General features: G+C 32.8%; 1 protein-coding gene across 3 annotated transcripts in view; it reads left to right on the top strand.

The window, feature by feature from the left end:
* pxb overlaps positions 1-27,504 on the top strand; it is a 161,149-nt gene that overhangs the window by 15,947 nt on the left and 117,698 nt on the right. For all 3 annotated transcript variants that reach the window (XM_053757822.2, XM_053757820.2, XM_053757821.2), the window contains exon 3: positions 24,642-24,674. The gene's annotated coding sequence lies outside the window, so the exon portion shown is untranslated. The remainder of the gene's footprint in view (positions 1-24,641; positions 24,675-27,504) is intronic.

Below are 27,504 nucleotides of genomic sequence, written 5' to 3'. Positions count from 1 at the left end.
TATAGTCATTTGGGGGTTAAGTATATGCATACTAATTTTCATCAAATTCAGTCCAGCGGTCTAGCCGTAAAAGGGGCAGACAGACTTTCGCATTTATAATATTAGTAGGGATTCTAATATACCTACATTCACTTACGCGTTGAATTATAATTTCGTTTTTAGAAATAAATAACAATAAAAAAAGTATGTAATTTCTTTTGTATTACATTTCAGAAACTATTTTCCATTTGCCATATAAGTAACCTTACATAAGGTTATTATTATGTACACATATAGGTGTTCGGGAACACTTTTACGACCAATATTCAGTGGGGAATATCACAACGTACGTACTATTTCCGACCAGTCTACATCAGCGTTAAAATCGTCACGTCAAATTTACACTACATGCCGCCGCTAGCGGCTAATCCTATGAAATTATTCACGACTTTACCGGCCATGTCTACATTTAGACTTCTGTTTTATTTTGATATGTATCCCCTGTAGGATATGTTCCAGTTGGATCACGTTTGTTGAATAACCTTTTTTTAATAGCCTGTGGTATCTCACTGCTAGGCAAAGGCCTCATCTACTTCGCCATCCATCCTCCTCCTATCCATCCTCCTATATACAGGGTGATTTCTTATACATTGGCATTATTTTATCTTATTCTTCATAGTCGTATTCCTCATGGCTGAGGGTCGTGGTGTCATTACGTGAAATGAAACCCACACAACAACTTTTTTGGCATTATTAATGGAGTGGTTTGCCATTGCCTTCTCCATTTCACACACAAGTTAATAATCAACCAGTGTGCAGGTTTCGTCACGATGTTTCCCTTCACCGGAAGCAAGTGGTGGACGATGAAAACTACTATATTTGACTCAGATTGGTATACAAACTCATGTGGCACGAGTAGGATTCGAACCTGGGACCTTTCGATCCACAGGCGGGCGTCTTAACCATAACACAACAGACGTATTCTTGGACAAAGTTATCAATCGGTTCTATATCAGAACATTCCTATTACGGCATAAAGCATGATAATATAGAGAATTACCTCAGCATTACATTCTACCAGGTAATCAAAAGTCACGCGAGATCCAAAGCTGGTATCGCTACAGGCGATACGTAAAACATGGGTGTCTGAATATAGACCTTGTGTAGAAAAGACGGCGGTGAATATTATTGCACCGCTTCTTACACAATGTATCAGAAATGGATATTCACCGAATGTTTTGCAAAATGCTGGGCGAACCTTATCTATGGACGTATATGAAAACAAAAAAATTAATGCTAACTAATATTATAAATGCGAAAGTATGTTTGTTACCAATTATTAAACCAATCTTCTTGAAATTTTGCATACATGTAGTTGGAAGTATTGAGAAGACCTTTCATCCCGGAAAATTAACCGTCCCCGTGGGAAAATCACGCGGGCGAAGCCGCGGTCAAAAGCTAGTTTAAAACCTACAAAACACTATTTCAGCCCACTGAAGAGTGTAATAAAGGGAAGATTATTTATTGATTTGGCGGCTTTTGCGAGTGGCGAAATTTCAAATGGGCTTGTATAATTTTTACTAATAATTCATACATAATTCCGATATCTATCTACTAAAATCTTTTCATTTTAAAAAAATCCTAATCCTGACTAATATTATAAATGCGAAAGTAAGTTTGTTTGTTATATCTTCAGTCTCTATCTACTTAACTAACCTTTTTGAAATTTTGCATACATAGTACATACAGTTTGAAGTACGGGGTAGGACATGGGGTACCTTTTATTCCAGAAAAATAACTGCTCCCGTGGGAAAGCACGCGGGCGAAGCCGCGGGCAAAAGCTAGTAGGTATATATATATATATATATATATATATACATTTAAAATCAACTCGTGAACAATTAAGTGGGTTAAATTAATCCTGGAAGATTCCTCCGCATTCGGGTCAGGTTACTGTAAGTAAAAGCTTGTACTAAATAACTAACATTTTGTCAAAGGAAAATTCACACACTCCATTATAGATGATAACGCTACAAAACAATGTACGTTCACAACTTCAATAACCTATTGAAATTCATTGAAAACTCGCCTTTATTACTGTTCTGTAAAAGCTCATTCATGGTAACTTATGCAGTCGACTGTACCTAATTCAACCGCCTTTAATATCACAAAAGCCTTCATATTTTTTGCCGATTTGACTGGCGACATCGCACGTGTTACAATATTGCCTTAAGTAAATGTATTTATATGTTCTGTCTATATTTCAGTGCCGAATGACGAAATTGCTTCGGTTTTATTGAAACGTCATTCTCCATGACAAATCCTTTTTACTGTCAGGATTCTTATTAGCGTGGAAATATAAATCTTGTGAAAAATCCTACTCTATTTTTTTTTAAATAACTCTTCTTTCTTCATAGTCGTAATCCTCATGGCTGAGGATCGTGGTCATTACGTGGAATTAAACACACACAACGACTTTCTTTAATATAGTGGTTTGCCACTGGCTTCTCCATTTCACACACAAGTTGATGACCAACGAGAATGCGGATTTCACGATGTTTTCCTTCACCGAAAGCATGTTGTCGATGGAAATAATATATTAGTCCGATTGATATGCGAACCCATTTGGCACGAGTACTATTCCAACCTAGGACCTTTTGGTTCGCAGGCGTCTTAACCATTACACCACCACCGCTTTTAACTATAAACGTACGTACAAAAAAAGTATAAGTTTAATATAATAGTTTCACGTTTCCCTTGAAAGCCTTTGCTCTGTGTAGTCCAATGCACTTAGCCCGGCTGTATTAATTTAATTAAAACAAAAATGTTCTTACAAAAGCGGGATTACGGTGAACTGGGAGCTCTTCCGCTCGTTTAGCACTTCTAATATACGTATTTTGTTTTCAGTGTTTATTTTTGTCAATTTATTGTGATGTCAAATTAGTTTTGTTCGATAAAGTTTTATTGATAAAATGATTGTTAAACATTATGTTTCAGGTAACTAAACATGTTTTGGTCAATTTTAGATTTTATGATAAAGTACTTTCTTATCTTTGTCTCACCTGTGATTTGAAAAACAAAGAATCCGTACTAATGTCTGTCTGTTCTGCTTTCACGGTTAAACTGCTGGACCGATTTGGATGGAATTTGCAATCGATATAGGTACAGACCCACAGGCAAACTATTGCTACACTACACGCTATTTTTTCAAAAATCAAGCCCCAAATGACTGATATTGGGTGGTAAAACTTTGTAGGAACGGAAAGGAGAGCGATCAAAAGCTAGTCACTTATTATTTCGACACTACTAATTCTATTATATACATATTTCAAAAGCATTCACTAAATCGTATTTCTACCATCGCGTCAGTTTATCTTATCATGTCTGTGATTTTAAAAACAAAGAAACAGTCGTAGTTTCCTGTTCTAAAAAAAATACGCTTTATCATGCAAAACAAACTAGAGCAAGCCCGAAAGATATCCAAGGGTCCATCAGGCATAACTCCATGCAGACGTCAAACCGGCCTAGTCAGCCACCTGAATACTAATAGGATAATCTTTTATATCACGTTTTCGTGAAACAAAGCCTAAAGTGTGTAAGGCTGGCCACAAACTTATTTTGCAGTTCGAAAATAACACAAGTGTATTTTTTAGACAAATTTAAAAGCCCCGACTTTCAAAATTCATTTCGCTACAACTTTCGAACGGTTGAATTGTACCGATGTTCATGAAACATGGCTAAGAACACTCGGGATAAAATTATCTATGACACAAAAAAAACTAAATGAATATCGGTTCATCCGTTTGAGAGCTACGATGCCATAGACAGATACAAAGACAGATACGTTAAACTTATAACGCCCATCTTTATGCGTCGTGGGTTAATAAAAATAGTGTGTTACATTGTTTTTTTGTGTGAAAAATATTGTGACTGAAAACTGAGAAAAAATCTTATCCCAATAATAATTTAATAATAACATATGATTTATTGCATCACAAACTATAGAAACATTAAAAACAAAGATTTCATCGTAAGGCTACGTTGGGTATAAGTTACCCTGCATAAACTGCATGTCGCGATAATAGTGGCGAGTTTGCAATGAATTTGGGTGTGTTTGAAAAAAGCTAGAAATACAAATAATCTTCCAACGCGCCACAGGGAGGAAACGTGCCCAAGACATCAATCACGGAGCCTCATGGAGGCAACAATCTCCTGTTGCCTCCATGAGGCGCGTCGTGATGTCTTTTAATAATAATTTTGCATCAGAACCCCATGGGCCCATCGTTTCCACTACTTTTTTTTTACTAAACTTCAGAAACAACAAAACAATTAACACTTTCATAGCTACTATAATATTTCAGCCAAGTGCTTTCGAAAATCTGTTACCTTATAAATACAACCCCGCTACAGTATCCGATGCACGGTCAGCCTAAAATGGCTTTTATATCGTGACCTCCCGTTTCATTTTCCTCACCCCCTCTCTTGCCTGGAATTAAAGACCACAGCAGGGGTGGGGGGATCTTCCAAGCATGGTGGTCGAGCGTGAGTGTGTTTTAAGCTAGAGAGTTGTAAAGCAAGTGACTTTTGAATACTAAGCTGCGGAAGGTCCGCTAAAAGCGTCGATGGTTAATGACATGACTCATATAAGTTTTTCTATAGGGAGTTGTACTATGTGTAGTCCCACCCTAGAATAGGTATGATGCGAAACACGGCTTTGGCATTCCCAAGAGGGTTGATTTCATAAAATCGCTTTCGGGATAAAAAGTACCAAGTACCCGTGTACCAAATTTTATAACAATCGGTCTAGTACATTTTTCGTGAAGTAACAAACATACATACATAGATCCATACATACATACATCCATACTAACTTTCGCATTTATAATATTTAGTTGGATAGGAATTAATATACGCCGTTCCTGTTTATAAATAGTAGGTACCATAGACTAAAGAGAGCATAGATAAACAGCCCTAAAACAAAATCACGAGCTCAAACTGTATCATGTTCCCTTCATTTGTATGTACAGAACAGCCCCTTAAGCGGCAGTACTGTTTTGAATAACCTCTACTTAACTAACTCAATAAGGCCTTAACGCTTCGTGAATTGAAAAAGGTCCTCCATTTGCATTTGAGTAACAGGTCTGTGACGAATCACGATTTGTTGGAGTTTGGGCCAATGATACTGATTTTGTTTTAGATTACTAGCTTCACCCCGGGTCTCCCGTGGGAATTTCGAGATAAAGGGTATACTATATGTTATTCCAGGTTATGTTCTACCCGTATACCAAATTTAATAACAATCCATCCAGTAGATTTTGCGTGAATCTACACATCCTCACAAACTTTTGCATATATATATATATAATCAAAATGCAAATACCTATTATCGTAAATTCAAATTTTTAAAAGAATTAATTTTCATCTTCATCATTTTTCAATATACGTTTTGCTTATCTGTGTCTTCCAAATTAATATCTTCGTGTACTTATTATTTACTATATATTATAATAAATATATTATTTTTCCATATCTGAATCATTATTATCCACTAAATGACATTCACTATTTATGAAAATCACGTTTTGTCAATTTATCATCATTATATATTTGCTAATTGAGTTCTTCGTGAAGGTGCGTCACGACATTCACACAAAATTCAATTTTAAGAGTTGGTTCCACAAGCCTACTTTAACGATAACTTTAAAAGCACAAAGTAGCTACGCCATCAACGCCAAAATTGACTGAAGCAACTGACCCTAATTCTTATTAGAATTCATTACCCACTTTTTCATTTATATTTGACTCATTTTAATAGTCACTAAAGCAACCACACAAGACTAAACCACAGATTCTAAAGCGTGTGTCATTACCATCATAATATGCTGACTCATACGAAACAATTACTTGTAATGAATCGTCTAATTTCCGTATTGGACATTGACAGCATGTTAATAGAATGACGACGTGTATGGGATTCTATATCTATGCCTAGTTTGAAAATAGAATTTCTTATTTTTTCCGCCATAGAGCGCGCTTCGTTTTTATAACTAACGTTCTAATACTATCTGCGCCGCTTCTCCCGCGTTAATTTTGTCCGATTGTAATTTAGACTCTTTTACACCAGTGAGAACGGCATCACATGTACAGACATAGTCCACTTAAGGTTTTATTATATGCATATATGCGAAAGTATGCTTTCTTGCTGTTGCATACTTGTTGCTTGCTTGATATAAGGACTTGGAGTACCTTTCACTCTGGAAAAATAAATGTTCCCGTGTAGAAAATTCACGTGGGCAAAAGCTAGTCAAATATATTTGGCTCAATAACTTATTCTTAGGTCTTTAGGTGGTGAAATTAAATTTGTATATTTTCAACAAATTTCTGTCTGATTTGAATAAAATATGATAAATTATCAAACATTTTAATAGCCTTTTTAAGAAATTAACTTCAAAATTTTGTGTTTATTTAAATAGAAATTATTTGATGTAAAAGTTACAACTTTAAAAGTCAATACATTTTAATAAGAAGTATTTATATCGAAATTTGTAATGGATCTTTACAAGAATTTTAGTATTGTAGTAATAATGTTTTACAAAGACAGCTCTAATTCGTAACAATATTTAGTTTTCTTTTTCGGATGCCTGATCTATAAATAAATAGCCAAATGGATCTTTACAAGAATTTTAGTATTTTAGTAATAATGTGTTACAAAGACAGCTTTAATTCGTAACAAAATTTAGTTTTCAATTTTCAGTTGCTTGATCTATAATTAAATAGCCACTCTAATGTATCACTATACTTGACATAGAAAGTACAAGAATGCTTTGATAGCTATAATATAACACATGATCACTTGGTATCGCCGACTTTGAAACTCGATACCGTACTTAAAGCTATTAAAATTTAAGTAGAATTTATGTGTACGACATACCAACATACTTTTAGTCGAAGTGCGATTATGATTTGCATATCTTGTTAACTATATATTTTACCGATCATCTCTTATCGATTAATATACATTAGAATATCAATGAATATGACCTTATTTTTATCTTATAAGAAGCAAATGTATATAACTTCAAAACAAATTTGTATTATATTTATTTTAAACTTTATTGCACAAAATAAGTACATTTAGTAAAAGTACAAAAATGTTAAAAGCATTATATAACAGTCAACTACTCATACATAAAATGATATGTGGGTGCAAACAATTTGTATATAATAATAAATAAACTAGCTTTGATATATAAATGCAACGTAAATGTATGATGCTATGAAGTGTAGTATATCTGATAGTATTTGTTCCTCGAATTGCGCTTAAATATTATTTTGACTGATGTTCTAAACGGAACCGTTATTTCTGATTCGAATCAGTGGCATTCAAATTAATGCGCTAAACGGCGTAACTAACAAGAATGTCGAGCTTAATTTAAACGAAATAAATTGTAAACATAATAACATAAAATATTGTTTATTTAAAAAAATACGTGTAAATTCATATTGGCTTATATGCTTTACCATAGAATGGTGTGTAAATACTTAAGTAAAGAAAAAGAAAAAAACAATTTAAATGCGATAAACTCGAATACTTCTGAATTTAAAATGTCCATAAGATTAAACTTTATCCGTCAAAAAATTACCTAATTTTAAAAGTTTTAATTTTGTCTTAAACATATTCAAATTTAGTTCTTTATATATTCCCCAGGAATTTTATTGTAGATTTTTTTAAAGAAGCAACAAATAAAATCAAATCATTAAAATACATTAGGTACTAATATTAAGTTCGATATACTGAAATATTCACCACGCAAAATAATTGAAACGGAGGTAGACGGCGAGTAAAATGTATAAAAAAAATATCTCAACGTAAAGCAATCCGAAAGAAAGCAAAACCCTTTGCAATTAGTCCCGAGAATTTCTAGTACCAGATGCAAGAGCAAAAATAAACCCGTACTATGTTTGGGTTATTCTATAACTGGACAGGCGACACTGGACATACATATGTCCAGTTTATCAAAGTGGAAATATTTTATTTATTCCAATAAATGGACTCGCTAAGCGATATCGTGTTGTCACGTTCTTAAATGAGATTTATCATATAATAGCGTCACAATGAATTTATAAAATTACAATCTCAATTCCACCAATAGGCTCACAATAAAACTAAACGTAATCTTAATTCTCGATTCTGTCTATCACGTAAGGAACTAAGAAGTGATGCTGTGTTTGTGAAATTTGCTTATGTGACGAGTTGAAGATAATTTTTGTTTACAATTTACACAATAAAAACCCGAGACGAAATTGAATTATAAACTAGTCTACTTGAAAGGCTGGCAACGCTTTTATACATAGCTCTGGTATTGCAGTTATTCCTAGGCAGCGGTGCTCACTTACTAGTCTTGCTCGCTTGTTAGCATTTTATATATAGCATTAAAAGATAAATAAAAATCCAATTACCGAATTCAAACGTAATAATTCAATTTAAACCAGCTAGACACGTGTTTTTTTCTAGTTCTTCGTGTCCAGTTATAGAATAGCCCTGGAGTTTGAATCAATTGGCCGATGTAATGAAGACATTATTCTGATATCTATCTCTCCATCGAGATAATACGGCGGCATCACGATTGGGTACAGTTCGCAGCATCAGTTTTAACGTTATTGTTCGTATCTGTATTATGTTTAGCATGAGTTTTAACGTTATTGTGTTTTACTGTATCATTATTTACTGTTTCTATTGTGTTTATATTATCGGATATTTTATATAATTAAATAATATTAAATTCTAATGCTTTGATTTGTTTTTATTATTGCACCGTTTAATCCGTTTCGATTGGTTTTGAATGAAGCCTCCTTTGGAATTTTGTTTATGCCAAAGTTTTTAATCCCTTAGTTAAGTTTTTAATACACGATGCGGCAGGAACTTACAAAATAAAAACAGTTTGTTTAAAAGCAATTATCTAATTATTTTCGTAAATTGGTGGATCCTGCCCATTAATTATCACATAAATTAGTAGTATTTTATCTCAGACTTGGGGTTCAAAACAAATTCTAGACTCTGTATCCACATAGACATGTGTTTCTTTACTTACTTTACTTTAGCCTTATTTAATTGTACGAAGTTTTTATCTGATCAGTCTTATTTTTCTACCGATTTTTCTTCTCAAATAGAACTTTTTTTTCTAATTGGATTTTTTACATTTCTTAGTGGAAAATATGTAAGGACAGGTAATTTAACGATTCTTTAACAAATAGTTTTTTTTATTAAACACCGAAATGCGGCTATACCTACGTTTGATGATAAAGGCTAAACTTCGTTCTAAATGAACATAAGCAGGCTACATCTTGATTTACCCTGAGACCGGCTGCATCTAGATCTAGCCAGCTAAATCTAAATATATTCATGTACAAGGATTCATCATCCCATCGTGCTGATTATGTACTTATTTATAGGGTACAAAATGGACGAGAGATCCCTAAACATTACTGATGTGTTAAACAGCCAAAACTTAACGCAATCAGATTCAGAAAATTCAGTTCCCGAATTTCTGATATATCCTTTGAAGTTCACCCTTCCCTTATTAGTATTCGAAACAAACTTTTGGGGTCCTTACTTTAGATTTGTATCGATAATATATGTTGATACGTGATCCTGAGTAGCCCTTTGATTCACCTCTTTTTAGCGTAGATAGGGCTTTGTCTACGGGAGTTAAACAACTCCCGTTATAATTATGGCCAAGCAATTTTGCTAAAATTATTGTAACCATTTTCTATAGATGTAGGTACCCAACTGATATTTATAGGCCAATTTTAATCCAAATTAAAAAATTCAAACATTAATTTACCATACCAGTGTGGTTGACTCAGGATGATTTTAATATTCGTAGGCACACCAGAAGCCCAACGTACTCTTGACGTAGACATTTATTAATGTTTGCTTTTACAAATTGTGCAATTTCTTCTAAATTTTGATAACACTGATAAAGAAATATGCATAGAAAATAAAACAGTGGTGGTAGAATTGCTTGTCAATGGCAAGAATATAAATACGATAGTTATTACTCCAAATAAAATAGGTAAACGAAGAAATAAAAATAAGGCTATTAAAAAAGTTCGTTGCTCAAAAGTAAAAGTTACTTATATACTTTGAGGATAAGAGGATATTCTCATACTTTGGGGAAAAGAGATGAACGAATATAAAAATCAGTTGACTAATAATAAGTACGATACAATAATTTAAACTTTATCTTATGAGATTTGCGAAACTTGAAAATCATGAACAGTTGCAATTTGATTGATGGAAGTTGCTTGCCCATCGCATATGATAAGTATAGTAACTAAATGATATCCTGATAAACTAAATAACATTACTTTATACAAATATACGGCTAGTACAATCGTGGACGATGTATCTATTCCTATTTACATTGTACAACTATTGCTTGTACAATCAGCTGCACATCAAGTTACCCTACATGAACCTCTATGGCGTGGTAACAGCGGCAAGTTTGCAATGAATTCAGGTTGTTGTGACTGTACTAACTACAAAACAAAAAGCGACAATAAAAGAACAGACATTACACGAACACTTGAATACTTTTTTGCGTATTGAAAAAAATACACCAGACCAAATTAACAGACAACTATGACAAGTTACAAGTGTAACTGACAAAATTACTATTGTCTCTCAAGCTTCTGACCTCAAAATCAGCATAGATCTTAATGTAAGTGAACAAGGCTTGAATTGCTTTAGCAGAGGGTTTTAATAAGGAAGGTTGTATTTATGTTTGTGGATTTGGAGTACCATTCAGACATTTCGTCTGTTATAAAGACAATGAGTGACAAAGAGGTCTCGAGTGGTCGACATTTTCTGACTCTTTCTTCATATTGGTAGAGTTAATGATAGGAATTTTATTAGTTAACTTTTACCTGGTTTACTTGTGTTTCACATCGATATATATATATATTATAATCAGCACTCGGATCACGATCATAACCTGTTTTGATATACCTTTTGATTATGTACTTTTATATATTATTAGAAAAAAAACATTGTAAGAAACAATAATGGTAAGCCCTTTCTAGTATGATAGGGACCAACACTATTCAAATGAGTTTCTTTCGGCATTTCTTCTCAGCAGTGGTCGTTCCGAAATGCCAGTAGTTTGTAGCTTGTGAGAAATAACTATAAATATAAAAATTGACGAGAAAAAGTGCCTGTGAAGATCTAATTTCTGAATAAATAATTTGATTTGATTTGCAGATCAAATCAATTTTCAATGTAAACGCAGGTATGCGAGCTATTACATGTTTTACTTATCAAATTCTATATTTAAAATGCTAGGTGAGTGCAATTTTTTTTTAAATTTAAAAAATAGAATATCATGACAATCTATTGTATCATCAATGTGTTAAACAATTGTTAAATAAGTAAACCTTTTTGTGCGATATTTGTAAGTATGATTTTTGTCATAACTGAAATATGAACTTTTTTATATTGCTTATATACAAATATAACCAATTTTATTAACTACTTGATATTATAAGCACGGCAGCATTTCGGCGTGGTTAACTTAAAACACCACTTCATTTGAATAAAACCTATTATGAAAAATTGTATACGAGTCGAATTTAGTTCATATATTGTTAGAAGTTACATAAGTACATTATTTGTGTTTAGTATGCTAGTAGACTCTCTCAACCTGAACTTTATTGCGCTGCTATAGGACCGTTATGCAGACGTGACCAATATTGACAGATTCTGATACCGTACCTGGATTATCATAACTCTAAGTGCTGTGTGAATAATAGTATTTCCTTCCACGTCGCTATTCCTTTGATAATATCTTGACTTTATTTATTTTCTTGCGAAATGGAAGATTTTTAGACATTTGGTATGAAATTCAGGAAGATTGTTTAACGTTCCGTTGCTTTTCATCTTATTATTTAAAAACTGCAGCTCCACTTTTACCAATATGTGAAATTAAAAACAATTTATATGCTAAGTATTCTATCTGTGGACCTACTAAATTTCATGGAATTCTTTTAATAGAAATCAAACAAAATTCAAAATACTTTACATAATGATCAAAATATGGTCTTGAATCAAAAGATAAAAGAAATATTTGAATCACTTGCCTTGTTGCGCTAACTGTAACTAAATTTCGAACAACCAATAGAATTTCGTAATCCACACTGCATAATATCAATGAGATCGCGAGAGTTTGTCAATAAAGAATTTTCACATTAATTATTTTACAATAAAGAAATATAATATTTATGTAGCAAGCTGATACGAGGTAGCTAGTTTTGGTCGAGTCGGTCTAAAACACCAACTCCTCGCGAATTCGTAAGCCAGTATAATAGAGCAGAGCATAGCATCGCTCGAGTCCGGACTTAAGAAGCATATAATATAGTTTATATTATCCGCGAGTTTTAAATAATAAAATTATATAATGTAAAGTATTTTCTTTTCACAAAGTAAATATATGTAAATTGTAACATCATGTCAAATAAATATACAACGTAAATATTCCCGCTGTTTCGAATTTATATTTGACAAAGAAGATAAAAGAACATATATTATATATACCAGATAAGTATGTAAATGTTTTTATGCTAAGAGAGCTTTTGAAGAACTGTAAGCCTCTTATATGATAATGGATTTTTAAAACGGCACACAGAGTATACCTTACATACAAAAATATACTTAGATGGCATATAAAAATAAGTCGATATGTTAACGATGTGATGTGAATCAATTACAATAATTTTATAAAGACAAAAGCTGAAAAAATGTAACAACTTCCTTGTTTAGCTTCGCTCACGTGGTAATTTCGGGATATAAAGTACCCTATGTGTTATTCAAGTTTATATTATGTACCTATATGGCATTATTTATGTATCTATTTCATTTTATACTAACATCATTAAGTAGTCATTAAGTAGAGCTTTGTATGTTTTCTTTTATTTTTGAGCGCAATCCATATTAATATTAATATTACACACTAATATTATAAATGCGAAAGTTTGTCTGTTTATCTACCTGTCTATCTGCCTATCTGTCTGTTTGTTCCGTTTTGACGGCTAAACCGCTGGACCTATTTTTATGAAATTTGGTATAAATATAGTTAAAACCATATTAAACATATAAGGTAGATTTTTTTTTCAAATCTAAACCCCCAATTGACTATAATGAAGGGTGGAAGTTTGTGTTTCGCTTTCGGAGATTAACTTATGCGGGCGAAGCCGCGGGCAAAAACTAGTAGACTATAAATAAACATTATGGCAGCCACAAATGTAGCCATTGATTGATAGACATGATTTGACTTATCATAGTTAAAGGTCCGAAACGTCTTGAAAATAAAAAAGGTACTTATGTGCGCGTTTAATACCTGGGGCCCGATCCTAACGCAATAGAAGTTCACTTCATCAATTTTCCTCGATTTTTTTCAATTGTTTTATACAAATTTAGAAGAAGAAAAAGTTTGATCAATCAATGCGTTCGCTCGATCTTTTTGACGTTGATTTTTTTTGTAAATGCAGAAACAAAGGCTTTCAGAAAAAAAAATGGAGAGAACTGATGACGCGAACGATGATGAATCGGACCTCTGTTGTTTAGTAGGTATATATTTATTCATTAATTCATATCGAGCTAACACTGGTTTCAGATTTTATTTAAAATAGCATTGACACGCACAAAGGAAGAAGACCAGATAAATAAATCGTCTAGATATTCACCGTTAACTGACAAACATAGAAGACGAACTCCAGAAATACCACCTGCGTTGGTACGGCATGTCATGCGCAAACCGGCAAGAGACAAATGCCTTTTACACTTAGTACTAGCCGATGTGCTTGATGTCGTCAAGGATGATATGCATGCCAATTGTCTAACAACTAAGGATGCCGATGACCGTGCGAAGTGGAGATGTAATGTAGAAAAGCGGAATCTAGTTTCCGATGCTCAACGGCTGAGGAAGTATCCGGGAAAGCGCTCAGATGAGAGACGTCGACAAAAATTATACCTATACGTGTTAACAATGGACTGATTCAAGCGAAACGGGAATACATTCAGACGAGAGCTGTGGATGAGAGAGATAGAGAATGTCCCACAACTGGACAAAATTGGCCTTAATCTAGCAAATAATTTCATCAACAACAACCTAGTGATTTATAAAGGGGTGAGGTTAATAAATACGCCTCGTGACTTGGCCTCGGTTGGCTCATCACGAGGCACGATCGTGATACAGATTCTGTCTCGGATTCCCTTTGTTAGATGTTTTGTCTCTCGTTTATTTGATTTATTTTAATGGTCGCCATTTTAGTAATGAATTTTGATCGTGAACTTTGGCTTGTGGTGGTTGAATATTCGTATCGTTTCGGCGTTTCGTTCCCGGCCTAGAATAGACCCCCAAGTGGTAGAGGCTGCAAGAGTCCAGTCATAATTTTGAACCTTAAACCCTAGTAATAAAGTTGATCTTTTGCGTCAAAGCAAAAATGGTGGATTTACCACCATGTACCATTCTATACCATAAGCCAAAAAGAGATAGCAAGGTGATTCGTTAATGGAAATGGGGTGTATTTGAAAAACAGAAAACTTTTCTCCCTTCATTGCACATCCGTCGAAGTATATGGCGTCCAACTTTACGGGCTGGAACTACGCTCTTTAGTACTTCATATATGATAACTAGCTTATGCGCGCGGCTTCTCCCACGGGAACATTTATTTTCCCGGGATGAAAGGTACCCTATGTCCTTCTCCATACTTCAAACTACATGTGTGAAAAATTTTAAGATGATTGGTCGAGTAGATAAAGCGTGAAGCGGTAACAAACTTACTTTCGCATTTATAATATTAAGTAGGATTAGGAAAAATACTCGCTCGTTTTATAAGTCAAAAATCACAAGATTCTAACCTAAAACTGTTCACACCGTATTTAATTTCAAGGGTCAAATTGTGCATTAAATCTTGATAATCTCCATCACTTCATTTAACATACAAAAAAACGTTCGCTATAAACTGTATAAAACTTAATCTACTAAACGAAATAGTGTTCTACCTATATTCAGGTAACCCGACGTCCTGTATCAGCGACGGTACGCTGCCCGACGTGATGCTACGCTGTGTGTATAGTATTAGACGAGCCAAAAAGTTATGTCACCATGTGAGGTGTAAATTTTGTTATTTTATAACATTACACTGCGATTTTGTAAACTGTAACAGTCATACAATTTACAGCATTCGTAATTTTATAATAAATCAATGTGAGTGAATTGACAAATGATATACGGAACGGCTTTTGTTTTAAGTAGTAGGTTATCAATAGACACAGTCAATAGATATGTGAAACGGAATTTATTGTCAAATAAATAAATTTACTTCAGGTATTATCATTACACAATTTACAATGAAATTACAGTGTTTGAAATTTTACGTTAACATGGCATATTGACGTGTCATGCCTAGTCGCGCTGCATTTTCGCATTTATTACTCATCTAGGACGCCGGGTAACCCAAGGTTTTTTACGATCGGTGCGTCCTTTTATTTCGTTTGAGGGCTAAATCCGCCTTCATGGTAAATCGGGCCCAAAACGAACCCTTTCAATTTGTGTAAGGGCAAAATTTCTTGTTTCGCGCCATCCTGGAGTGAATTAAATGTGTATTTGCCAGTGGATTTAATTCTGACAATAAGTGTACATTTTATTTAAGAAATAATCTATATGGTGTTATTGTGTGGATATTTTTGTATTTCATGTGAAAAAGACAAAGACTAGATATATTTTAAATATTATTAATTTATAAAACGTGTAGTTTAAAACAAAAAAGAAGGAATTATACTGTTTATTTTTTTATTATCAACACTTCTCTCCACAATTCTGGAGAAAAAATGGTAAGTCGAATTTTCAACTTTTATTAAAAAATATCATACATAATACATTTCTAATAAAATATACACAGTCTGATGGCTTATTTCATAAGGATTTTATTAATATAACTTATGATACTAGTGTTCATACAAAAGTTTTGATATATCCGATGATTTCTGCCTCGCGGAATACTCGAAATCTTTTCCGGGAGCTCCCATGGCTCCCGGAAAAATTTTCGGGTGTTCATTAATCCGGTGTCGGTGAACGCATAAAAAGACGTTGGACTGTTCTTCTAGGACTAAGTATTTAGTGGAAGATGTAAAAAATCACTACTTCAATTTTTTAAATAAAATACCTATTTCCATGGTCTAGAAGTCTATCCATTTAGCAACTTTTTCTTGATAACCGAAAGCAATTTTTTATCTAATTGTTAGAATCTTTTTCTAGTTTGGTATAATAAATTAATGTCTATTAAGGAAAGTGTACAAATAGGTAATAACATCAGAAATATTATTTTTACTTTCATTGACTAATAATACAGGTTTAAATGTTTAAATGTATTAGGACAAATCACACAGATTGAGCTAGCCCCAAAGTAAGTTCGAGACTTGTGTTATGGGATACTAACTCAACGATACTATATTTTATAACAAATACATAATATTGATAAACATCCAAGGCCCGGTCCAATCAGAAAAAGATCATTTTCCATCATGACCCGACTGGGGTTCGAACCCGGGACCTCTCGGTTCAGTGGCAAGAACTTTTATCGTTTATCTATATGCGGTAATATCGTTTATATTATGTGTATTTGTTATAAATAAATATATTAGGACAACGTCGAAAGTTATAAAATATAGTATCGTTGAGTTAGTATCTCATAACACAAGTCTCGAACTTACTTTGGGGCTAGCTCAAACTGTGTGATTTGTCCTAATATATTTATTTATGTTTTTATTAAAATAAAATAAGTTATTTTAGATGTAACACGATTCCGACACAATAAAATTCACACTTGAAGTTCCAAATTCAATAAAACAGAAACCCGATCCTTTTGTATAATAACACAATTGTTGATCTCCTTTTCCATATGTTTTTCATAAACGCCATTCTGGAATATTTTTTATTCGGATTATAGTCTTGTTTGCTCCTGCGTTTTATTTATACTTTTTTTTTTAATCGCTTCCTGATACCGTTTTGTTGGAAGTTCATTGTTATCGTGGCTTATCGAATATTTTGACACCTTTTTGATTTTTGCATACAAAATGCGAGTCGATTGAAATGATGCATTGGCTGGCTTTTATTTGTGTTTTTCATGTAAATCGTGATGAGTCTGAAATATTTGTAGCAGTGATTATACAAAGACAAAACTTTATATGATTTCTAGATATATTTTTCTGTAAATTATTATTTAAATAATAAATAAATAAATATATTAGGACAAATCACACAGATTGATCTAGCCCTAAAGTAAGTTCGAGACTTGTGTTATGGGATACTAACTCAACGATACTATATTTTATAACAAATACATATATAGATAAACATCCAAGACTCGGATCAATCAGAAAAATATCATTTTCCATCATGACCCGACCGGGGATCGAATCCAGGACCTCTCGGTTCAGTGGCAAGAACTTTATCACTGCGCCACCGAGGTCCGGTGGCCTGGATCTTGGATGTTTATCTATATAATGTATTTGTTATAAAATATAGTATCTTAGAGTTAATATCCCATAACGTAAGTCTAGAACCTACTTTGGAGCTAGCTCAATTTGTGTATGGTTTGTCCTAATATATTTATTTATTTAACGCAACCATTAAAAAATGAAGGAAGCTATATAAATATAGTTTGCATTGTACATTTTTACTTTTACAGACTAGTTTTGGAGCTTGTTACATTGTGAAGTGCAATTACTGTCACGTACAAATACGTATTAAGCCACAATTCCATTGCTGTGCTATCCATACCTCCGTCTTATTCATAATTTACAAACTGTGATCCTTTTTCCTCTCATTATATTTTAAGTAATAGCTAATAACTATTGACTAATATATTGTAACTCAAACATTGTTGCATTACTAAAAATAATAATAATGTAAAGCCCTTCTCGCATGATAGGAACCTGTGATTAGTTTGATCATCCTCGTGAAGATATGGAGTAACTATTCAAGGGCAAACCACACGCCACTTATAAGAAACAACATTTTAATTTAGAATGATATAAATATTTTACTGTGATGGACTAATTTATGAATAAATGCTGACTTTGACATGTTTATTTTAAAATTATAACCACAAGGACACATACCATAATCTCATAAAATTTATAATAATTTTAACTGATCCAGTAATACTCGCATGTCCATACAATTTGCGTCCATTTTTTTATTTATTTTGTATGACATCCAGTAATTTATTTAATTCAAGAGCTATTGTAATTGTTAAAAAAAAATAAGACATTTATTTAATTCAGAAGCTAATATAATTATTTTGAAGGATAAAATATTATTTTCTTTTCACTTATTTCTCGTCCTTTTTATTTAAACTGATCATAATTACAGATATTTGTACGCAGCAATGGAACTGCACATGAACTGTCACATAAAAATACTTTGTGCAACACTGCCTGCTTATCCTCAGAGTAAGATATTAAGCTCAACATCTGTATTACCCTTTAAAGGTAAATGTCAGTAAATGTAATTCGTAACGCATAATTTGATTTATGGCATCATAGGATAATCACATATTATTAAAGACTAGGAGCCGGTTTTTACACAAACTTGTTTTTCATTATAGAACCACGTTTTTCATTATAGATGCATGAGTGAGATAGACTTGGCAATATTATTGCAATAGTTTTGTATTTGTGTGCCATTTTATTTATATGATATTTTCCATTTATCTAGCTCACGTCCCGGAGCTTCGTCCCGTAGAAATTTAGGGATAAAATAGGTAAGAATATAACTTGGAATAACACACATGGTAATGTGTGTTATTCCAAGTTATATTCTTACCTGTGTACTAAATTTCAATACAATCGGTGCAGGACTATGCGTGAAAGTTGTGTAACAAACATACACACACAAATCCTCACAAACTTTTGCATTTATAACATTAGTAGGATAGGTTTAGGAGTTTGGAATTGTGGAAAAATAATTGTTCAATGGATCAAAACTGTTTGATACAATTATAAGGCAAAATTTTGCAAGAAATTCTTTCCCGAACAAATTCTCGTATACGTTACAAGGCAAACACGACAAAAACTGTATTTTGTGTACTAGTATTGTGAGCCTAGTCGATTGTAACTCGACTCATGTAACCCGAAACTTTGATATCATGTTGTTTGTTTACCGTCGCGCCAACACTCTCTTTTGTCCCGTTTTAGCGAGGATTGTACCGTGAGTGAAAAAATAAGACTCTTTTACGTTATATTAGTGTTTTTGTACGTTTATGAATTAAAACTCCTGGCTTTTGATGAAATTATCACAGAGATAGACTAGCCCTGTTTATATTAATCGGCCACTGTTTGTCTATTTCACTTGCACGGCTAAACTGCTGGTCCGATTTTGATAATATTTGCTATGCATATAGTTAAAGACTCAGGGGCTACATTTTTTTTTCAAAAATCAACTCCCAAATGACATAAATGGGTGGGTGAAAGTTTGTACGAAAATCGTGTCTTTTCCGCTTTCGCAAAGAAATTCACACCGGCGAAGCCGCGGTCAAAGCTAGTAGAAAATATAGAGAAATAAACTTTACTAAATTTGGTATTTACAGAAAGAGACAAAACATCCTTTAGCTTGAAATATTTTTAAAAAATTTTAAAATGTAATTTAATTGTAAATATCAAATTTAGTAAAGTGCAATATTGACAAACCACACTTAAGCTTAAAGTATTTTTTAACAATTTTATGAATAACCGGGTAGATTTTTAGGAGTAGTATATGGTTAATTATACTTATAACAATTTGAAAATAAAAGTATCGTACACAAAACAAATGTTATTGTCAATACAATAATGTTGTTACCAAGATAAATAAATCTTTCACTTGACATTTGTAAGAATCTAAAAATAAGTTTACGTGGAAAATAAAATTTTGTAATAACACTATTACGTAAATTTGGTCTTATAAAAATGTAAGTAAAGAACATTTTGGATAAACATTTAAGTTTTGATTAATACATCGATAATTTTTCTCTGATATTTTTATATTCTTACAGCGGTCAAGTAAGTTTTTTTATCTTGGAAATTTAATATTTATATTGACAACGAAATTCCCTACTACATTTTATTCATTTTTAAAATTTAAAACGCTATACTCTTTTAACAAACATTTTTTTTCTTTTATTACATTAAAATCGTCCATGAAAGCATTTCGAGCGATATTTTTGCAATCTCTACATATTTCATCCCTCCAAAACGTGATATCCACTGGAGTGGATTGCCGACAAAAGGCCATCTCGATTTTGTTTTGACTAAAATCGAACCAGGGATATCTGGTTTCAGACAACTTGTTTATTTTTTCATATATAATTTTTACGTTCTTCACTTGAATAGAATTTCTATCAGTTTGTCTCTCTCTATCTTACTAGTGGTGATATCGAGCAAATTACTAAAAAAAAATATATCAATAATAGTGTAACAATCATCTAAAATATCATCAAAATAAACAATAAAATCGTATCCCAATATATTTTTTCAACTAAACACCGAATAAATCCGCCAACCTTACCGTCAGACATACCAAACATTGTATATGTATTGATCGTAAACTTTTTGTATCTACCTATGAATAGCTTTCCATTGATTTTAGTATCAATACGAAAACGTTTGCGGTCTCCAGCAACTGTCGCTATGGGCATAGATAATATAGAAGATACGTCTATGGGTCACTTTTGTTCATTCAATAATACTGCGGAAGTTACCGGAACATTCAACATCCTTATTCGCATCAAAAAAAAAAAAAACAGAAATGACGTCAATACAATACAGAGCATTCTGAATGGAAGCCTGGACATGTTTGATATTTTTTTTAATATTTTCAAAGGTAGATACTTTTTTTAATATTTTCAAAGGCTTTGTATAATAAGATTAACATGGGCTAAAAACTGCAACTTGTACAATGGAATTTTGTTAAAAAAAAATTAAGCTTATCATCTCACAATTCCAAGTAAATATCAATAATCTTAAAGATGTACAAACTATTCTACATACAGTTCAAATTCCAAAAATAAAATGTAATGTTCCAATATCTTTATTTAGAAAAAAAAGTCTACAAACTCTAGATTTTAATAGTTTTTACTCGCGACTTCGTTCAAACTAAATTACAATATCTCCTTTATTTTGATAAAAAATTATGTTGCAAGACGTAGATATTACAGAACATCCATTACTATTACAGCAGACTCCATACCAATGTGCTTAGAACTAACGACTATCTATTTAAGTATAATTTATGGCTTGGTCTCAAGTGGATGTAATACAGAATGGCGGTCTTGCTCAAAGGGATGATAAGGAACTCCTATTTTGTAGTACACACTGCAATGCTTGGGCCACAGATTATGTCAAGTCAGACGATATCAACCTGTCCTTGATTATGTTATTCACAAACGAATTTATATATTTGATTAGACTTAATAATGTACATGCATAAGTCTCTACTTTATTATATACTTATCAATACATAATATAATAGAATAGTAAAAAAAAAGTGTTTCTGTACATTGAAGATTTTTAAATAAAAAACATTTAGATCGATAGAGAATCAGAAATAGAATAAGATTAAAAAAAAACGTCTGTTTGTTTGCACACGCTAATGTCTTGATCTACTGGATGGATTTGAATGAAACTTTTTTGTTGTATAGCTATAAAGCCTGGTCAACATATAGGGTATCATTTATTTTGGAAACTGGAACAGCTCTAGCAGAACCTATAAAGACCAGCTTAACTGTAAATATAGAAAAGTCACCTTAACAAAAATTGTTCGCCCTGATGAGCATTTTCTGATGACGATGACTTTTAAAAATCTAAAATATGGAACACCTGATGATGAACTCAACAGATTCGCTACACTATACCTAACAGATATAACAAAGTTGGTCAGCCTGATGAGCATTGTCTGTAGACTTATAAAAATCGAGGATATGGAACACCTGATGATGAACTCCAACAGGCCAGCTACACTATAACAGATATGACAAAAGCGCCTTAACAAAAATTGATCATTCTTAATGAGCATTTTCAACGTAGGTAGGTATTTATAAAAAGACTCCACGTTTTTATCCATGATTCACAAACATTTTGAGATTCTCAAAAATCTATTTTATTCCCCATGTCTTCTTTGCAGCGAGCAAGAGCTCTTCTATAATATATATGAAAATGACTTCTTTGTAAAAGTTAACCAATCTGATAAGCATTTTCTGTTAAGTGAAGTCTTAGCAGAAATTGTTCAACCTGAGGAGCAGTAACGGTTGGCGTATTAAAATATAACATTTCGAAAATTTCTGAAACGGAAGTTCTGTAATAAAGTTAATCTTATATTTACCCTATACTATTATAACATAAGCTGGGAGTACCTCCACGTGGTGAAGGCGGAAACAGTTTGGGCTAAGTTTCGACGTTCGTTTGACGACGGAAGGTATTCGTTGAAAACTTGCCTGAACTGGCTAAAACTCCCATTTATGTATAGAATATGCCTTCGGGCTTATGTTATTTTCTCTCTAATAATTTTGATTCCTTACCAAAAATAGTTCAGCTACGCGAACGAAGTCGCAGGCATCAGCTAGTATAAAATATAGTAGTAATAATATAGGCAAATTTGCAATTAATTTTGGTTAAGTTTTAATACTTTCTACTTTTTTTTTGATCTCTAGTATCCTTCTGCAGGGAAAAGATATCTTTATAATTCTTTGCCATGTCACTGTCCTTAAATTCGATGGTATCGAATATCTCATTAGTTTTTCTCATTATAAAAAATCTACACTTAGATCGCGATAAAAAATAAAATTGTAAAATTTGTTTTCGATCATAAGAACTGCAGTGTTGCAAGCCGAATGCTCGTTTGCTTACTTTTCTAATGAAAACTAAAAAACATGTTCATAAGTTTATCGGCATCGATTTACCATTCGCAATCATCAATCTACATTTTACACTAGATAAAAATCACGAAAGTGACACTAGCTAACCATGTGGAAGATGCGAAAATATTGTTCCCAATATTCCATATGTCATCCCAGTTTTGACCAGAGCAAATTGTCAACGCGAGAAACGTGATTTTTTTCCCATTCAATCCCTACTCAGATCGCTGACACATTGATGTACGATGTATTATCTAGTGAGGATTCCTCAGGTATGGATTTATCAAAAGATGGATTGGATTTTGTGATTTGATTAAACTTTTTATTTTTTAAAACGTTCCATTTTGGCTAAACTTTGCTTATGATTTAACAATTTGGTAGTGTGATTGTTCAAAAGAAAGCATAGGATTTTAATACCCAGTGTCATGTTTTCTCTTTATTGCACTTCTTAGATTTATCGAACAGATTTTAAATTATGTATATATGCTCTTACACAAAACTCGCAAGAAATCGCCTTTGGAAAACTTGAAAGAGATCTAGTCTTTAGTACTAAATGTATAAATAATAACAGAGACCTATTTTGTAACATAATCTATAACAGATTTAAGGGTCTTTAGCGAAAACCTATTCAAATAATCTTTAGGGCACAGTCTAGACACATTCTCATTTAAAATCTCTACGAAATAATGTTACCGACCAAATTGGTGTTCCACAAGGGTCTAATCTAGGTTCTAAACGTTATTATCATTTTGTTTAATATGTAAGGGGATACAATCTCTAAAGAAAACGCTGGAATAAAAGGGAATGAATAAGTAACGGATATCTCGTCTCAAGAGGAGGGCACATTGAACCAGAATGTAACACTGATGACATAAAGGGAAGTCAGAATAAGAATGCTTTTAAGACAATACTACGTGAGCACATTTTCGAGTTATTTGCAGTGCTAAAAACGCTCTCATCCAGAAATGGGTTAATGCCCGGGCAAAAACTGGGCATTAACGTTTTCGCTAAAGTATTTAAGCTACCGGTTCTTTAACTTTTTTGAAGATGGAACCGTTTTGAAAATATAATCATTTGACGGAGCCCTAAAACAAAATCTGTTTTTAGATTTAAAGTTCATATTTTGTAGTTTTAAATAATGACGTTACAAAACTTTTTTTTAAAAGCTTTTATTTAACTTGCAATGTATGTATGTTTATTCGGGTTTACTTTTGTAAGTAAACTAGTATCTATTTAGTTGAGTAAAATCCTTATAAGTACCTACTTACGCAAACCTCGGAACAAGCTTTTATGATCATAAAAAATGTGTATAATGAGGTTATAAGTTGATAGTTAAAATTTTAAAGGAAAATTTTATTTTATTCTTTTTGGAGCATTATTTAAATGCTCCAAATAAAAGCTTTTTTCTTTAAATTTATTATGGTCACCAATGTTTCGGCGGTGTTCTGGACTAGAGATAGATAAAATCGAATTGGTGCTAGAGATAGGCAGGTGTAGCACTACTATATCTACGGTATAAAGATGAGTTTGAGCCCGGTCTTATACTATAAGTAGGCCTGAACCGTTACTGCTCTCGTCCCAGCCAACATTTATTTTGGGATTCACTGGGGATTTCACTTTGTTTTCAACGATTGTCACGTGGTTTTCAATATCCATTACTTTCGTCTATTCATATTTTATTTAGGTTAATGTGATGTTTGTTCTTGTTGCAGATTTGTGGAAATTATGCAGTGTTGTATTATGTGGTAAGTCGTTACAGATTAAATGTCATATAAATCAGTATACAACACATTATTTTCTCAGCATTTTTTATTTCCACTGCTGAACATAATTATGCCGTTGCATGGGAGCTAGGCGGGGCTCGCCGTGCCCTTAAACCAATTTCATAATTGTTGACAAACGAAAGTCTATTGGTTGTTCGAAACGTAGCTTCGGTTAGCTCAACGTAGCACAGTACAAATCGAGCTCCAACTTCTATAGATCTTGATGCGGCTATCCTGGTCCAGGTCCACCCTATTTACAATATCACAACACATCACACTTTTTAAAAAGACAATATTAAAACGTCAAGACAATATTGTCGATATTTCTAATTTACGATATCTGAGTTTTATACCAAAAATAAGCAAGAACCAAACATTTTCAATTCGTATTTTTTAAAGTTAATAATTTCTGGGCTCGTAAAGTAAAACTAAATACAGAAGTTGGTAGTAAAGTTTAAAACCCCGCCATTTCCGTTACTCACAGTCGAACGAAGCCGGGGGGTTAACCATGTTTGAGTTCAGTTAAATAGGCTTAAATCCAATATTTGTGTGCTCCTATTTCCAAAGCTGATCAAATAAAATTGTGACATCAGATTACGTAGGGTTGTCGAGCTTGTCTTAAATTAGGTTTTTTAATACTTAATTTTGTAATGGAATATAGAGTAAGTACATTATATATATATATTGATATCAAATATATTACAAATTTGTGTGATTACATTTAGTATAAGTTTCGCGGTAGCACCGCGGGGTGCAGCCAATAAAATATAAATTATAAATTAAATTATAGATCTATCTAGGTCAATACCTATCATAGATGTAGATCTATCTAGATCAATACCTAGATAGATCTATATCTATGATCTAATTTATATTTTATTAGCTGCACCCCGCGGTGTACCTGCGCGATTATTTAAAAAAAAAAACCTTAAATTTTTATGCACGTATCGCAATCTATACTTTATAAACTGCCATTGACTATCAGACTTTTTAACCTTTAATTTTATTAATAAATAATCTTTACGCCTTTAGCTTTTTTGTTCTTCATATTCTTGAATCGCTGGAGAAGATCATCCACGTGCCAACCCTAAACTCTGTGAGAACTGTGTCTATACAACTTGGAATTTTCACCGTTGCCATAAATTACCGAGGCAGACGTAACGCCCAAATTAAGACCATTAGGAATCAACGGATGTAAATAAGTTATCTCCAACAGATTTAGAACTTAATAGTCTAATTTTTCTGATCGTAACTCTAGTGACACAAGTTCCTTTAATTAACGCTGTGGATGGATCTTATATTTTAGTGTCTGCATTTACTTCTACCAATTAAAGTGTGTAATTAATATCAAAAACCGACTTGGAAATGCGAAAGTCAATTTGTTTTAGTGCATATTTGTCATCGCCTTATGCTTAATTTACTAAAGTAATCTTCGTTATATTTTGCAGATACTGATAAATACGGAAAGGGACATAGTGAATCTTTTGTTCCAAATTCAAATTCAAATCATTTATTTAGAAATTAGACTTTCACGTCAATTTTTCACGTGAATTTTATATTAAATAGTAACTTCTCACGAGTTACAAACTACTGGCATTTCGGAACGACCACTGCTGAGAAGAAATGCCGAAAGAAACTCATTTGAACAGTGTTGGTCCCTGTTATGCCAGAAAGGCTTACCGTTATTTTTGTTTATTACATTTTCCCTTTTCTAATAATGACGACCGCAGGTCATTTATATTCTTATTATCCTGCATGCGCATTCATGTCGCGGTAATAGCGCCGAGTTTGGCATGATTTTAGGTATCACGTCAATGCTGTTGACCGTACGAACGACCGTGGAAAATTCGCGCACATTTCTAAGACAAAAAAAAACTGTTTAAATAAGGGTAAACAAGTAGATTATTGTTACACAAGATTTATGATCTAGTTCAGCGGTTCTCAAACTTCGCGGAAGCCTATTTAAAACTTATTTAATGTGTACTGACATAACAGCTAATGCTATTATTATTAGGGTTTCAATAACGTACATTCTAATCCTAAATAATAATTAAAGTAAGTTTGTTTATTTGTTACTTTTTCAAATCTTCTTGAAATTTTGTAAATATGTAGTGTGGAGTACAGAGAAATATATAGGGTACCTTTCAACTTGGAAATATAACCATCAAATCGAGTGTGTTATTGCTAACATTAGTATCAGATTTTATTCACGTCGCTGAAAGGCTTGACATGACTTTTACGACAGCTTACCTCCATCTAGTGGCAGGTAGTCGCATACACACTAGGGAACTAACCTGTCAACCAATGTGCCTTCACCGGAAGCAAGTGGTGGTCTATGAAAACTACCAATAAAATATAACCGTTATAATAAGTTCCCGTGCGACATTCACGCAGGCGAAGTCGCAAACAAATACTAACATTTTTATAGATTTAAATAATAATACAACATAGTTCTTAATTAAGTAAATAACGTCAAAAATCTTTTCTCCAACACATTTTCCATATCTTAGGTACCTATTATTGTAAAGATTTTTTTCCGATATGACCAATATCTTCGTAGCGCCACAGCATATGCTTTATGGTGCCAATAGCCTACTACAGAGCACACATTGAGAACCATTGATCTAGTTATATTGGCGGTTAATAATAGAGCTGTTGCACTTTACATCTAAACTTGCCGGCTTAATGTCTTTGCGGCAATTATCGTATTCATAACAAGTATTTCTTGACGCGGAATTCAAGACATAACTACTCGTTAGGATCGAATTTGGCCAATATTTGATCAAATGTATGCCAATGTTGGCTTGATTAT

The sequence above is a fragment of the Plodia interpunctella genome, chromosome 17 (genome assembly GCF_027563975.2).
Source record: "Plodia interpunctella isolate USDA-ARS_2022_Savannah chromosome 17, ilPloInte3.2, whole genome shotgun sequence".
Taxonomy (NCBI): Eukaryota; Metazoa; Arthropoda; class Insecta; order Lepidoptera; family Pyralidae; genus Plodia; species Plodia interpunctella.
Note: the sequence above shows the minus strand (reverse complement) of the source record. Positions and strands in the feature narration are given on the sequence as shown.